We start from the raw sequence: 15,106 nt of genomic DNA on the forward strand, positions 1-15,106 counted from the left end.
AAATTGATTTTTTTCTTAAAGAACGTATGCATTTTATTCATTAGAACCTTTAAAAATTGAAATTATTTGTAATGAATTTTTTGTTCAAATTAAAAAAAAAAAACAAATCATTAAAATTAAATATCAAATAATTATATTCAACAAATAAACAAAAAATAAATGAGATGTATTTTTGTTTCACTTTTTTTTTTTTTGAAAAAAAAAACACAAAAAATATGAAAGACTGACACCTTTGATCTCCATTTTTGTTGTATTAAAAATTGAATTGAAATAAAGAAGCCACAATTTCAAAGGAGTTCTTTTCCATGTCGACTTTTATTTTCTTAGGAAAATAAATAAATTACAAATTGCTTCCATCACTTTTGTCTTTTACATTGCGTAAAATTCTTACTCGATAAACATAAAAACACAAAACAATAATAAGACTTCTTCTACTTGGTATCTTAGAGAAAAAAAAAAAAAAAAATGAATCCTTGATGGGGAAGGACTTATTATTACATTGTTATCACAACGACAGGATGAGTGTTTTTCAAGTTCAGGTATCACAAGAAAGATACATTTATAAGACAAAAAAAAAAAAAACGCAAGACAACCTGATAGAAATGAAGTGCTTCTTTGATGAAGAAATAAAGAGAAAGAATCTTTCCTTATAGTATATAAATTCAACACCCCCCCATCTCGAAGCTTTATCATAATCATTCTAAAGGAGCTATTGCTTTGGTGAAGGATTTCTTGATCTTTTTTTTTTTCCTTCTTGTTTTTTTTTTTATATGTATCTCTGCCCTTCGGATGTTTTTTTATTATTATTTTTTTTTTTTTTTGTTTTTACTTTCAACTCCTGGTGAATTGTTATTTTTTTTTGCAAAATAAAATAAGAGATACAATAACAAGAAACAAAAAAAAGGTACAACGATATGTGTGTGGGAGAAGCGAGGAAACTCAAGTTAAAATTTATAAAATGTGTAGGACGCCATCAGGATATGAATTTGTTTCTATTCAGGAAATGGTTTATTTCGATACGACACAAACCAAACACTCTTACTCCCACAATAATTGTTAGAATGAAATAAGAAAAAAAAAATTTTAAAATAAAAGTATTCTATGCGATTTCCTTTTTTTTCACGAAGAGGATATTTATATAAATTGATTGTCTTTTTTTTTTTTGTTGTTGTTTTTTTTTTATTTCTGAATAATGAGAAATAATGGATGAAATTTGATTTAATTAGCATCCTTTAAAAGAAAATACCATCAACAGGAGAAAAAGCAACAGGGTATAGGGTGATTTGTCCAGCTCGAAGGACCATATTTAATAGGATTTTATTGAATTTTAATTTGATGATGTTCTTCATTACTTAGTTAAAATAATGAATATACTTTACATTTAAAAGCAAGAAAATTTCATTAACGTTCAATATTTTAATCTTTATCATACTTCTTTTGTTTTGCCTTTTGGCTAGACTTAAAAGCAACAGTTGGAAACTTTTTTACATTTTTTTTTTTTTTCAATTATTTAATCTTTATAACGCTATTAACATAAAATAATTAAGTGGGAACTTTTTCAACTACAACGTTATGTAATTTGAATTTCTCGGAACATATACTAAATTGTTAAGAATATTATAAGTATCGCCGCATTTTCTGCAAACAAAAAGCAATAAACACCTTTTACGTGGGACATTCTATTGAATATTGAAGAGATTAAGAATGGAGGAATCTACATACAAAAAAAAAACAAGGTATTGAAGTCTGAACCGAAGAAAATCAAAAGTTACTAACGAAAAATTTGAAAAAATCGATTTTGCACAGTGACAAAGTAAACCAGTAACCGTAGAAAAAACAGAACTTGTATTAAAAATTCTTCTGAAGTATGAAATTCAAATGGAAAAGTGTAAGTAGTTATATGCCACGTGATTAATTACTTAATCCTTAGAAACCCTTTTGATACTTCTCAATTGTTTAGAGAAGAAAAATGAAAACCTGCATGATGCAAAGACAAATTCACATGTTTGTTCTTTATTATCTTCATTTTGAAAAACTTTAAAACCAAGTAAAGAGAAATCTAGGTGAGAAAATGATTTAGGTGAAGTATGTTGCGGTATCACATACAGCATCCTTAAATCCAACGATGAAAAACCCCCCAATGACACAATCCAATGGTACAAGTGAATGAGAAAAATGGGTAAAGTGTTTTAAAAGGAAGGAAGAAGAATAACACAGCAAGAAAAAACGGATATGATGTTTTGTTTTTTTTTTGAGAAGATGATGTCCTTTGGCGAAATAAAAAACTATAAAACCAACTTTATTTTTTCTCTGCATTCACATTCTTTTGTTTTGTTTTGTTTTTTTTTTTTTTATTATTTTTTCTTGTGGTTTATTAGGTGCAATGGGTTAGAACAAGTATAGTATAGTAGCCAAGCCATCAGCACTTGATGACATTTCACCTTGTCGAAATGATGGCAAGTAGATTGTTGAAAAAATTGTGTGAAACGTGTAAAGTGTTAGACGAATTACGGATTTTTTATGTTTTATGACAACACACATAACAATTCGGACCAATTACTGTTATGTATGAGAGGTGAATAACTGTGTTTTAAGTGACATGTATTCTATATTGACAAGATTTGTCCTCGTTTTTTGTTTTTTTTTTTTTTGTTGTTTTTTTGAAGAGTTAATTGCTTTTTTTTTCTTTAAGAATCAGAAATCTTAGAAATTTGTAACTAGAGGAGTTAATTGCGATATGGAGTTTGAAGAAGGTTTTGTTTGAGAAAAAGAGATGATTTAATATACCTACCTACCCAAGAGTTTGAAGATACTCTTAATTGCTTACATTTTTTAACTATTTGCAAAGTAGAGTCTATTAGGAAAAACTTTAAGTGTTTTTATTTCATTTTATGTATGCAGCATTGCTTTCATTAAAATCACAAATTTGCGCTTCGTGCTGCTTCAAAAAAATTGTTGTTAACTTTCATACATTTTTTAACTTTACTTGTCATAGTACAAATTCATTTTGATACTGATAAAGAAAGGCAATAAAAAAATTAGGGGAAAGTGGCCTAAAATGGCACCCCAACGTAAAATGGCCCCCTTGCTAGAAATCGTAGAATCGAAAATAATTAGAAACTTTTATGAACGCGATTCTTAAGTTTATCTGGCAAAACCAACATATACGAAATTTCAGGAACTTCAAGCTATTATTTGAAATTTGACAGGTCAAACTGTCTCTATCCACATCAAAAAGTACACTCGTTAAAATTTTGTGAAATTTTGTTTGCAAAAAAAAAGTATAAGAAACATTGTATTTTGGAAAAAGAAGTTAATGTATGTACGCATGAAGTATTTTTTATTATTTTACTGAAATATGTTGGTTTAAAACGATTTTAAATTTTTTGGTGTAAAAATTGAAAAATTGAAAAAACTCAAAATGGGCAAAATGGCCTACTAAGTGCTGGGGTAAAATGGCATACCTATTTCACATGTCATTTTAAATTTTTTTTTCACATTTTATTTTTTGTTTAAGTGAAAATAGTTGCTATTTATGAACGATGTACTGAGAGGAAGTCCTGGACTGAGGAAAGCCCTTGATTCCGTCAAAAACCTGGAAAAAAGCGTCCAAAACACTCAAAGTTGCAAAAACTACAAAAACGAGACGAGCAACCAACATGAACTGGGTTTTGAATGACTCGATGAAAAATCTGGGGGGATTAAGCACCACTTGTTCCAAGAAAATGGAAAACAAGCCCTTTGACTCAATTTTGCATTTAAAATCACGTATGTTTGGACAGTGTGCCATTTTACCCGGGTAAATTTAATAAGTGAAATTTGTAGACGTCTTGAAAATTAAAAAAATTAAATACTTTATGGAACTTTTTCAACTCGCAAATGAAAAAAATGTGAGAGTAATATATTAAACTTTGAAAAGTATATAGCATTTAAGTTTGAATACTACTGTTTTTCGAGATAGGACATTTTCCTTAGGGGGGTCATTTTAGGCCACCTTCCCCTACATACAAAAATTGGTTGAGTTCTTCAATACGATGTCGTCGTTAGTAGCAATTACAAGTATAATATGAAATACAATTTAGGAGATGACAAGCGACCTGCTTTTGGTAAGCAGACTTTTTTTGTACCGAATTTTATTCGCAGTGAAATGGATTAGATAAAGTAAGGACCCAAATTTTATTAAATTACCTATAAATTTTTTTATAATTACCTTTATTTTAAATCAACAGTCCTTTATAACACTTTTTTTGTATAATAAATTGGATATTTGGTCCAAAGAAGTTAAGTGGATGGATCCTGAAAGTAAAAAAAAAAATAAATAGTTAGTTTAAGCTCTTTAATGTTTAAAAATAATAAAGATGTGTTTTTCAATATTATACAAAATATTTGAATTTATTTTTTTTTTTTATTTTTTATTAAAATATTTGAAGTACAGGCATCTTTCAAGCAATTACAATTAGAGAATATGTCTAAGAGTTTTTGGATTAAAATACAAATTTCAAGAAGTATCGTTTTGAGGTCCAAGGTTCGAGTTCTATGGCAGCAGTCCGTAAACCAACTTTACAGACAACTATTTTTTTTTTTTGTTTAAGAAATTAGTTTTAAAAACAACATTGTTATTATAGGTTTAATTTAAAGCCGATATGAATTAAAATACAATTTAATCGATACGCGTTTCAGTACTCAAATATATCATACATTTTCTATAAATGTGAATTCTGATGATACAAAAATTTCTGACTACAAGTCAATTTTTCCGCGGTCAGTCAAAGAATTACTCACAAAAGACAAATTTTATATAATTTCAAAGAGATAATATGGTTTTCATAGAATTATTCAAACAGATATTAAAATGAAAACATATTGACATAGGTTATTAAATATTATTAAAAAAGGTCACACAGTTAAAGTTGAACAAATGACATTTATTAGGTATATTAACTTTCCTTTAACCACAACAAAAAACAGCTAAATTATATCAGGGTCAGGTTCTAAAGAATTTTAACAAAAATCGATAAAAATGCGGCAGAATAATAGTACCTACACATTTTTTTGTTCCCATATAATTACCATAAACAATAAAACCACTTAACCCATCCTGTCCTAGTGCAACTGGCCCAGATTTGTCATCGTCTCTCTGCCATTCATTCGCTTGATCGATAAATCGAAACAGAAAAAAAAAAATGAAACAAACAAAAGAAGTAGAACTAACAAATTATAAAAAATCTCAGGTTTAATAGAGAAAAATCACCTAGGAGGCCTACCATTTTTTTGTTTTCCTGCAAACAACACCTCTTTAAGAAGAAAAAAAAAAAACAATTTCACCCTTAATATTAACCCCAAACTTGCTCTAGTCTTTATAGAAGCTATCGTCTTGTCTTCTTGCACTACTTCTTGTGTTTTTTTTTTTCTTCATTCTTCGCAACTTCGAACATGACAAAGTGACATTTGAATTTATGGCATTGCTGTCACACAAGTCGCGATTTTCTTCTTCTTATTTAATTTATGCGCTCCGCAACCATATCGTTTTTGTATGTTAAACAAACAAAACAAAAAAAAAAAAAAAAATTAAGTCGATAATGTGGTGAAAATGTAAGCAATCCATTTAACCAGATTAAGGAGAAGAAAAAATAAAATAAAATCAAGTGTCACCCACAAAATGAACACACCACACAACACAAAACAACCATCAACCAAGATAATGTATACTTGCGTCAAGTTCAAAGTTGAATGATCAAACTTGCCATTGCCATTGACATATGGGGAGCTGCTAAGCCTCAAAGCCAAAGAATAAATACAATAATTCTTTTATTTGGATATTGAACTCATTTTTATTTCCCTAATGGCACAGATGAATATATTCTGGTTGGTAGAGATTGGTGGTGAATGGCTACTATGGTGTTTCCGGATAAACTTGAAATCTGCGTTACTTTATGGTGATTTGGTGACAACCAGTTTTTTTTTTTATTTTTTTCTTAATTTTTTTTTTTTTGTTTGTTTCGATGAAAACGATATACGAAATGTCTTAAAAGTAAAGGTTAAGGATCCCTTAATGAGATCGTGTATTATAAGGGTTCAAAGATATACTATACAAGGGATTGCATTTTTTTAAATCAATTAATACTGATACAGCACAATTTGGATTGAATTGTGATTTGTGAGATATTTAATGGAGAATTCTTTTATTTTTTTGAAAGGTAATGAAAGTGATGATAAATTACTTTCTTGGCTTGAGTAATATAAAGGAAAGGAAAAAAATTAAAACTTATCGAATTAAAGAAATAATTTATGAAATATGTAATTGCAAGCGTCATCTCTTGAGATAATGTACCAAAAGTCAGTCAAAAATATTTTTTTTTCTAATAAGGGTAGATCGGCAAATATGGACCATGAATTAAATTTGTTGGTTTGAAACAAAGCTCAGTTTATTCTTAGTGAAAAAGTAGCAAACATTTTATTACAAAATTATAAAAAAAAAAAAACAGTATAGTAACTCAAATATATAACAAACAAAAAGTGTGGGGTATTATGGACCACCTTTATTTGAGGATTAACATAATGAATAGTGAGTTTTCATGCTATTACAAAAATTATGGTTTCAAATGTACCAAAAAGACGTTAAAGATTTAACTTGGTCTGCCCTTCAAGGACCTAGGAAAGAAACAATATTATAAAGATTCAGTATTTGTCAGAACTTAAGGATATGTCGAGTAAATTTTTATATCAATTCATATAACTATCGTTTTTTAATTAAACCTTTAATGACAAGGTTTTCTTACTAATTTGTTAAAGACAAAATTGGTTTACTTTCTTTACTTGGGATTCGAGCCCTGGACCCAGTGGCGTACGATGAGTTACCGGGTCCCCGGGGCAAGACTAAATTTTGTGGCCCCTAAAATTAAATATTTAGAGGCCCCTAAAATAAACATTTTTAAAGGTTAGAATTGATAGTTCTTTGGGGTAGAGCTGTGTCAATCGTGATTGATTCGGTCTTTTTGACCCGTTCACCGAAAATTCTGAGTGATTGCAATCACTATAAACCAAATCAATCAATCCTTATATCAATCTCGTTCATAAAATAAGAAAGTACGTTTCGTTCATCCAAATCGTTCACAATCAAAAACCACGAAGTGGAAAAGAACTTTTCGTTCATCCAAATCGTTTACAATCAAAAACCACGAAGTGGAAAAGAACTTTTCGTTCATCCAAATCGTTTACAATCAAAAACCACGAAGTGGAAAAGAACGTTTTGTTCATCCAAACCGTTCACAATCAAAAATCATCTAAAAAATCTCTCAGAACTCGGATTTCGTTCATTCCATTCATTCTCAATCATCATTTCGATTCCATGCATACAACTGATACAAGTTTATATAAGCAGGTTCAGAGTTTGAATTGAATCGGATTCTATTGGGAATTTCTATCGAATATCTGACCTTGACTTCTTTTTATTTTTGATGTATCTATTTCTACGTTTTGAACTTGGCGGAGACATAATGCCTTACTAATAATCAAATTTACCATTAAAATTTTCCAAAAATATATTTTCAAAAAAAAAAGCGGAGATAATTAGATTTTTAAAAAACTCTCATAGAAAATATAAACGAAAAATTGTTTTATATGGTTGCATTGAAATGTTAATATTTCAGGTTAAACGCGATTTCTTGTTTCTTCTCTCATTTGTCAGAACGAAATGAGTGAAAAAGAAATGGTTTCGATTAAATAAACGAAAGAACGATTGATAGAAAAGACAGAATCTTTGGTGAAATCAATCTTTGAACGATTCGATCTTTTGAAATGAACGATTTGCCCAGCTCTACTTTGGAGCCTCTGTTCTGAAGTAATATGTATACATTTGATTTTCCATCATCAAACATAGTTTATTTGTTTTGGGGCCCCTGAAAAATTACATTTGGGACCCCTAAAATTAAGTGCTTAGAGGCCCCTTAAATATATTATACATTTTTTTGAGCCTAGAATTAATAGGTATTGGGGCCTTTTGTTCTGAAGTAGTATTTGGAATGCCACCAATAACGTAATGTATTAATTTTGGGCCCTGAAGTATTTATGTTGGGGCCCCTGAATTGATATTTAATTTTCCATTTGATTGTTTTGAGTCCCTGAAGTAATAGCTTTTGAGGATCAAAATATTTGTCATGCCATCAGAAAATTTTGGCTCCTGAGTAATAGATTTTGGGGCCCCCAGATTAATATTTGATTGCATCTCAACGGGGTTCGTGAAAAATTATTTTTTGGGACCCTTCATGTAATATTTTTTGAGCCCTGAAGTTATATTTTTTGGGGCTCCTAAAGTAATATTTAGTAATAATCCATCATCAAATGTAGGTAATATAATTAAAAAAACAATTTTTTTTAATTTAATTTTTTTGAGGCCCTGAATTAAAGGCTTTTGGGGCCTCTGCTTTATGCATTACACTGAATGACATAATTTGGCTACCTAGTATCCGAAGTGATTCAAATACGTTATAATTTACTTCCTTACTCAATTTATACTAACAGTTTCCTTCTCTGCATTGTCTCCAGTGGGGGCCCTGGGTCGGTCGGGGGCCATGGGGCACCGCCCCGCTTTCCCCAAGGGAGTGTACGTCCCTGCCTGGACCTCTGCTGAAAAACAACAAATCGTTCATGGGTTTAACATCTTGAACTGCTGATTCTATATCCGTATAGCTGGATTTGGCGTTATATGACTTGAACTCTCAAGAAAAAAATTCAAAATTTGTTAAAAATGCAAAAATTTCTCGAGTTCAATTGATGGGTTCTGCAAAGTTGAGGTTTTCAGAGCCAGTGATAGACTTTCATTTTTCTTTATAAAAGCGATATACAGCGTTTTTGGACACCTAATTAGAAACTGATTACTTTTAAATCTTGTATCAAGCGGCATACAACTATAAATTCCGTCGAATTTAAGATGAATAAGATTTGTAAGGTGAAATTGTATAGATTATTAGCAAAGTGGCAGCTTAAAGATGAACCGTACTTAAATGACCGAAAGCATTTATTAAATTTGTTTTTTTTTTCTTTTCCCAATTTAAGAAATCATATACATAAGTCAACTAAGTTAGCAAGTTGAAAATAAAACCTATTTAGCATGACAAAAAATTAAAATGTATCAATCTAGCATGATTCAACTAAATATCATCAACTCTCTTTTAAACAATTATCAATATTAACGAAACTATATGATAACCTATGATACTTTGATAAGACCATAATTTACCTGATGTTCAACTACACACAAAAATGCTGAATGCAAACTAACCTACAGCAACAAAATTATATTTGTCATCTTCAACAATTACAAAACAACTGTACCTCTTAACCACTGTAAGTTGTAAATTCTTATCAGCTGACAAAAGTTGTTCACAAAAAAATGAAGAAGTACCTACACGAGTACATTAATTTGTTTGCATATAACAGATTATAATATTATAAACAAATAATAAAACCAACCCTGGTATCGTTGTATAGGTCTCGCTGTATCTAATCTTTTTGCTAATTTACAACCTACACCAAGTGTTTAATTAATGCACTGTCTGGGGAGTTTGTTTCAATTTATTATTATTATTTTTTTTTTTTTTTGTTATTTTGTGGTAAATAACAAAATATAGGTACAAAATAATTGTATAATCACGCATTATACTTTATTATTATCTGAATATTTAAATCTTCTTTTTCTTTAACTTTTCTCGAGATTTTTTATAATTTGCAAACAAAATTACTTTACACACTTAACGATCTTTGAACGATTTGTATGGAAAATTCCACAACAATATAAGAGAGCAAACTTGTAAATTATCATATATATATATACTTTAACATTCTAAGGTACAATTAAAAATTTTTAATAATATTTACGAAGTTTTGCAAAGAAGGAACAGCAAAATGCGATAGCTGCTATCACTTTTATTAATTCTGCAACAAAGTTGTATTTCCAATTATTCGTCATCAGATAGAGAGAGAGTTGAATGAAATAATATGCATTTAACATTGGTTCTGATAAACAGTAGGAACCTCATATTTATTTATATTTATTTATTTTTATTTATATTTATTTATATTTATTTATATTTATTTATATTTATTTATATTTATTTATATTTATTTATATTTATTTATATTTATTTATATTTATTTATATTTACATATTTATTTATATTTATTTATATTTAAAATTAAGTTTTAAATATTTTCATTATTAAACATTATCAAAACAAAAGTTTGTGTTTAGTATAACTTCTTGTACTAAAATACATTTTTCGAACCAAAAATTGAGCAGGACTAAAGAAAACTAATCCTATTCTTTACAATAGGTTTTGACTGTTCGAATTCAATACTCATTATCTCACCCTTATAATTAAAGAGAATATAGGATTATTTGTTATCTTGTTAAATATAGCATCTCTTTGAGGTGAGAACAAATGATTTTATCTTTCGGTTTCAATTGTTCAAATTGAAATGCCTTTTAAATCGATAATTTATTAAAATTAATTAAATTAATTATCAGCCATGCCAAAACAAAACACAAAATTTCTTTAACTTTGCACTTTGCAATTGGAATTCTTGCATATCTTTGTCAATCTAACAGATAAGCGATAAACAAATTCCAATTTGGTTCATTAAATTTGAAAAAAAAAGAACAGAAATCTCCAAATTAGTTTAGATTAAAAAAAAAGTAGTACTACTCGTAGTTAGCATGTTTTTTTTTTGCAACTTTAATGTCGATAAAGATTTTGAGACGCGCGTGTTTTGTCTTTTTTTTTTTTTTATTTTTTTGTTTATTTGTGAGTTTGTTTTATTGTTAAGGTAATTTAACTGATTAGAATTTTTTTGAAGTGACGCGATTGATTAAGTTTTATATCTTTAGACCTTGATTATTCACAAAAAAATATGTTTTATTATTTTGTGGAAATCTGGAAATAAAAGAGTAAAGGGGCAAAGCCAAGTTATATTACTATAGATGAGTTCTAGAAAACGTGTAAGCGTTATCATGATTTTTTTTTTTTAATTTAATTTCAAAAGTTGTAATTCATAATTTTCTAAAATTCCGAGAATTCTTCTTCAACTGAAAACCTGCTCGTTTTCTGGCAAGTTTATCAATTCGTTTCAGTTAAGCATTGAGGACTACACCCAAAAATGTTAAGCTAGAAATCAGTGAAAAGGTTTGTCATTTCAAAGTTACTAAGTCTTTCGCAAAACAGTTTCAGCAATTTCACCAATCATTGAAGCGAAATATCCTGACATTATTTTACTACCTAATCGTTCACGTAGGTTATTTAATGCATTCCACATGTACAAAATTGTATTCATAATTACAACAAAAAAAATCTTATTCATAAATAAAAAGTAGAGGGGTAAGGATTTCACCCTGCGGTACACTTCTACTGTCATATTACATCAGGTTTGTTCTGCCTAACGTTGCTTGAACTCTTCAACTGTTGAGCGTGACTTATTGCTTAAAGTATATTTTTTGAAAGACTCTCTTACTACTGCATTATATAAAATAATTGGTGAAAAACCAATTCCTTATAGCCGTACACACAAATGTTAAAGAAAAAAGATCTTTTCAACAAGATTCATTAAAACATAAATTAAAGTCAATTAAAAATAATTTTGACAGCTAAACTTATTTTAATCTTTCATATATAACCTTTCATTATATTGACACTTATTAAATTATAATTGCAATTATGTATATAAATTAATTGCATATAAAATATTTTTTATTTATTAAATCATTTTAATTACGAGCACCACAAAGTTTTTTTTTTTTTGTTTGTTTTTCTGAATTTGATTTGTCATAAAATTGCATTTCATGTCACAGCTAATTACGTGTGGGTGAATGAATAAAATGAATGAATGAAATATTGAAATATAATAAAAGATAAATTTTATTTTACTTTCATAAACAAGAATAAGCATACAACAGGCATCAATTTTAATTAGTTGAAAGTTTGTTTTGTGTGTTTTATATTTTTTATTTATTTATTTATTAAATTCTGTGAAAAATATTTTGTTTATTAATTAAATTAAAGTTAAAATAATTTTATTTATTTAATTCAATTAAATATATAATAAAATTGGATTTTATCTATTCAAATTGAATTGTGTAATGAATTTTGCAGACATTTTGTTTTTTTATTCCAATTTTTTGTTTAAGTTTCACGTAAAAACGAGCAATATCTGTTTTGACTCATGTGTCAATAACACCTAAACGTGCTGCAAACATTTTCACCTGATTTAATAGACAAAGATCGTGTTTGCTAATTTTTCTGACAAATATTTTCAGAGAAGCAAAAAAAAAAAGAACCAAAATATGCTTAGCATGGCTGAGAATTTTGTATTTTGTTTGTTTAATTTTTTGTTTGAATGCATTAAAGTTAAATAGAAGCTAAGACAAACAAACAAAAAAAAAAACAACACTGTTTCTTTCTTGTTGTTTTTTTGTTTACAATTTTGACGTCACGCCCACTTGAACACACCTAATTTGAAAAAAGCTCTTCAAAGTTCTTATCGATAGAGGTATTTTTTTTTTCTCTAGCAAAATAATAGTCAAGATTACAACTTGATTAGATTTTTATTGTTTTTTATTTTTTTTTTAAGAAGTTATAAAATTATTATTATTATGTCTATCAATTCTTATCATTTTGAGAGTTATAAAAAAAAATGATAATATTGTTTTTATCCTTATCGGTGAGAGAAAAAATAAAAAAAAAAAATATTATCTGGTTATGCAAAAGTTGGTTTCCCTTTTTATTTATTTATTTTTTTACGAAAAAGAAAAGGCAAGTTCTGGACTTATTATCAGACAATTGCAAAACGTAAAGACGTTATCAAAAAAAAAAAAAAAAAAAAAAACGAATTGAGAGTGAAAGTTAATTCATTTAAAGACATTTTTAATCTTCAATTCGATAATTTTATAGAAAATTATTGTAAACATGTTTTGCGATTAGTGAACACATCATTAATATAATAATTCACATGCCTTTTTTTTATGTATACATATAAAATTCATATGTTTTTGCTCATAATATAAAAATGATGATAGTGAAGTCAAGGTTATAGAATAAGAATTGTTATCTCAAGTAATACCTTTGTATGTTTGTGATTTTTTTTTGTTGTTTTTTTGCAAACCAAATAGTGCTTGTTTCTTATCAAAAATGGAATGGAAAACAAAAAAAAAAAACAATTTTGCAAACTTTTATAACATGTTTTTTTCTGGCAACCATAAAATATTTGCAAAGAGAAAACAGAATAAAAATTTATGACAATAGTTCATGATAATAAAATTGAGAAATTAGCACGAGAACCGTTTGGTAGTTTTTATTTTAATAAAGTGTTATAAGGACATGTTTTTGTATTAAATAATAAGTTTTTTAGTAAAAAAAAAGTACAAAAGTCTAAATCAACCAAAATTACTGCACTCGATTATTTTTCATTTAATAAAATCTCTTCCCTAAAAATACATTCAAAACATTAGTTGTAACTGCTGACTCCAATATTACAAGCAAGGTCAAAGAAAAGTTGGCTTTCTTAGTTAATTAATTGCAAAAATATTAAACTCAACTCCTTTTCCTTCATCAGCTTATCAGCTGACTTGCAGAAAACAGATCATTTTTCTAACCTCCAATTTCAGTTTAGTGAACTCAAACTAATGGTTGAGAATCGATTGGATATCTTTATAAATAATTTTAGTCACTGTAACTTGATTTTGCCTAAGATTTTTTAGTAAAAATTGTTCTGATTATTTCTTTTGACAGCAAAATAAAAATGTATTTTTTGATTCTCAACATCTTTTAATTTGAGGTCTTTAACAGATGCTTTCTAGGCCCTCAAACACATCCAAAACATTTAGTTTTTACAATAAGTTTCTTTTGCAGCTACTTCCTACAATAATATGCTCATATAGAAGTATTAACAACTAAAAATGTTTGAAGAAGAAGAAATAAATAATTATTAAAAAATAAAAAACATATTCCTTATATTACCTGTATAAAAGATAATAATGTACCATGCGATACCTGATATAAGAAATAAATGATTAATAATAATTTGGGTACTCTATTTCATGAGAATCAACAAGAACGAACATTTGTATGAAAACATTTTAAGTTTAAGTACTTAAGTTACTGAAGCGACCATAGATCTTGAAAGTGACTCAAAAAGTGTCAAGTTATCTTCTATTGAGTGGTTTTGTTACATTTTGCTCCATTTTCGGCCAATATTAGATAAGTATTCAACGAATGTAAGTGCAAAAGTATCGAGTTCGTTTAGGAAATTTGTTACCACAAAGAAACAAAAGTTCTTTTTAGAACTAAAAATTCTTATCCAAAAATATTGAAATCACTATTATGAGAATGAAACAATGACAAATAGAAACAGAAAAAAGGTAAAAGATACAACTCTACAACGGTCAAACAATACTAGAACAACATTACTTAATAGGAAGAAATTTGTTTTCATAATGATATTTTATGTTAAAATGTTTACCAATATTCTCTCAACCTGCTTGGCACTGAATAATTGGATTAATGCTTCGAAACGTTTTAAAGGGATTCGATTATGGGATTGTGTTTTCTCATCGTTCAGATCAAACATTTTTTTTGCAATAATTGTTATCAATATCATAAATTTTATTTTAAATCATTTTTGTTTTATCTTTCATAACTATTTTATATACCTACCCAAAGACAATTTTTCTTAATTTCAGAAAATACTTTTTGTTCTGTTTCCACAATACATAAAGGAACTAGTGTAATAACATCAATTTATGTATCATATAAAGTATAACAAAAATGGGTAAGTCTTTTTTGAAGCTACTTGAAAGTTGAAACAACTAACCCAATTATTTAAGATTGTTCATATTTCATATCATCTGAATTAAATTGCTTGCTGGGGCTCTTCAGGGATCAATTTTGGGTACTCTAGTATTGGTATATTGTTTCTCATTATGAATAACATACTAAAAGTGTGTAACATTAGAACTTAAGCAGATTTATTAGAGGAACTAAGAAGCGGAAAAAATAAACATTTATAAGAAAATAAATAAATACATTAAGCGGGATAGCAAATATACCATTCGTAATTC

At 27.8% G+C, this 15,106-nt stretch overlaps 1 protein-coding gene across 16 annotated transcripts in view; it reads right to left on the reverse strand.

Moving 5' to 3' along the window:
• The window catches only part of LOC129907765 (myocyte-specific enhancer factor 2), a 173,928-nt gene that overhangs the window by 32,082 nt on the left and 126,740 nt on the right, over positions 1-15,106 (reverse strand). For all 16 annotated transcript variants that reach the window (XM_055984118.1, XM_055984129.1, XM_055984122.1 and 13 more), the window contains one exon: positions 4,211-4,296. The gene's annotated coding sequence lies outside the window, so the exon portion shown is untranslated. The remainder of the gene's footprint in view (positions 1-4,210; positions 4,297-15,106) is intronic.

Source organism: Episyrphus balteatus, chromosome 1, assembly GCF_945859705.1.
Source record: "Episyrphus balteatus chromosome 1, idEpiBalt1.1, whole genome shotgun sequence".
Taxonomy (NCBI): Eukaryota; Metazoa; Arthropoda; class Insecta; order Diptera; family Syrphidae; genus Episyrphus; species Episyrphus balteatus.